The following is a 1,378-nucleotide window of genomic DNA, read 5'->3' as shown; positions in this document are numbered from 1 at the left end:
AAAGACAGAGAGGAGAAAAAAAAAGAAAATGAACGTCCATTCCAGAGAGAAAGTGTGACCTTGCATGCGGCATGCCTGTGACCAAAGGAGAGACCGAGATAAAAGAGACCTTATTTTCTACAGAGTCGCTTTTTGGTTGTTTGCCCATCCCGGTTTTATCCTATCGTTTGTCTTCTCGAATGGGGATTTCATTTGAATTACAGTTTTTGACCTCAATTATTTCGCCTTCGTGGAAAAAAATAAACATTGCAAATTTGTTATAACGAGTAGACATCAAGAGTATGTTATAATTAATATGCAGAAACATTCCAGGCGTACATCTCAAGTTTATAGGAGATAATGAAAAGTCCAGTAGATTCAAAACTCATCTCTGTGATGAGGCTCTTCGCCGTTGCACACAGAACACCTGAGTTCGATTCCCGTGTGGAGGAAAATTGTATCAAGTATCTCCGTTTTTCCATTGGGAAGTTGTTTCCCTCTCAGCCCGAGGTAGCCCTGACAAGAAGAGTTAAAGCCCGCCTCCCCAATGATCTAAATTTTACCTATAGCGGCATAAAAGACTTACATTCTTGTCTTTAATAGGATTAAAATGCAATCTGATATTCATTGGCGTAATGTTCCAGTTTTATTCTTTGTAGTAGAATGGCAAATATTGCTCGTTTGAATCTAAATCCCTTTTTTAAAATCCATCACCTTTGTAAAGATTTAGAAGATCTAGCTAGGTTGATTTCGGATCTGAAGTGTGTTGTGATAGTTTCCACTACAGCATAGCCGAAAGCACACTTGCGTCTCTTCCGTGTAGATCTATACAATGAACTAAAGTCAAGAAAAAAAACCCGAACTGATCACTGATAGGGGTTTCTCACAACAATTCAAGTTTGTTAGACCTTTTTGGCTGTTGTTGTAAGCAAGACGAGAGGTGGTAAAGTGGGAAAGAAACAAGGATAAAGAGAGCGCAAAATATTCATTTATGGGAGTCACAGAAAAAGAATGTTTGTGTGTGTGATGGTGGTTTGTGGGATAGATGTGTGTCGGTCTTTGGTTGAGCGATGGATATTATTGAAGAAAGAGAAAACAGTTAATAGATATAGAGAAAGAGATAAGGAAATGTGAGAGAGGGTAATAGGGAGATAGACATATATAGAGAGAGACAGACAGAGAGAGAGAGAGAGAGAGGGGGGGGGAGAATGAGAGAAGCATGTAGGAGGGTGAGGCGGGGTTCGAAGTTTGAATAAAGCATTGAGAGTAATAAAAGGATAAAGGAGACAAGAACAACTACACATAGATGGGTCTCGAAAAAGAGATATCTGAAGCCTTGGGTCGTGATCGGCCGATGGTGGTTGGGGACGGGTTGAGGAGAGTGAGGGGGGCTGGGGGC

Source organism: Aplysia californica, unplaced genomic scaffold (assembly GCF_000002075.1).
Source record: "Aplysia californica isolate F4 #8 unplaced genomic scaffold, AplCal3.0 scaffold00013, whole genome shotgun sequence".
Classification (NCBI taxonomy): Eukaryota; Metazoa; Mollusca; class Gastropoda; order Aplysiida; family Aplysiidae; genus Aplysia; species Aplysia californica.
The sequence above is the reverse complement of the archived record's forward strand: the minus strand, read 5'-3'. Positions refer to the sequence as shown.